We start from the raw sequence: 718 nt of genomic DNA, 5'->3' as shown, positions 1-718 counted from the left end.
CGATTTGGACCATAAAAATGTTCGAAAATTACTCATACATAAAGATCAGTGGACAAATATTAATAATCATTTTATGTTATGATTTTTTTTTCTTGTCATGATGACAGGGGAGGCTCTGCCTCACCTGCCTCCCCTGACCGCACGTCCCTGTTTATATCTCATATGACTTTGAAAGTCAAAATTGTGACTTCCTGTTGGGCTTTTTTTTTTCTTCACTGGTGGAAATGGGCTTCCATACAACTCCTCACAGGAAGGTCCTAGAGACACGAAATTTGAAAGGCAGGCAGTCAGGGGGCTGGGGGGCTACATGAAGGCTACCATTAAACATCAAGAGGGATCGATTAGCAATGAATTACAGGACAAATTTACAAGATCACAAACAAAACCACCCAACACAAGAAGTAATAAAACCTTGCTGAGAAAAAACTTTTAGAGGGGGTTGAATATTTACACAATCATTATTTTATATTAGACATCAGTTTTAACTTTAAATGTCTAAGAGGGTGAATACTTTATATAGGCAGAGTAGAATTCAATGAGAAATGAGGAGCAGTGGAGGGAGAAAACCAGGGACGTGCGGTCAGGGGAGGCAGGTGAGGCAGAGCCTCCCCTGTCATCATGACAAGAAAAAAAAATCATAACATAAAATGATTATTAATATTTGTCCACTGATCTTTATGTATGAGTAATTTTCGAACATTTTTATGGTCCAAATCGC

This window comes from Kryptolebias marmoratus, linkage group LG17 (assembly GCF_001649575.2).
Source record: "Kryptolebias marmoratus isolate JLee-2015 linkage group LG17, ASM164957v2, whole genome shotgun sequence".
Lineage (NCBI taxonomy): Eukaryota > Metazoa > Chordata > Actinopteri > Cyprinodontiformes > Rivulidae > Kryptolebias > Kryptolebias marmoratus.
The sequence above is the reverse complement of the archived record's forward strand: the minus strand, read 5'-3'. Positions refer to the sequence as shown.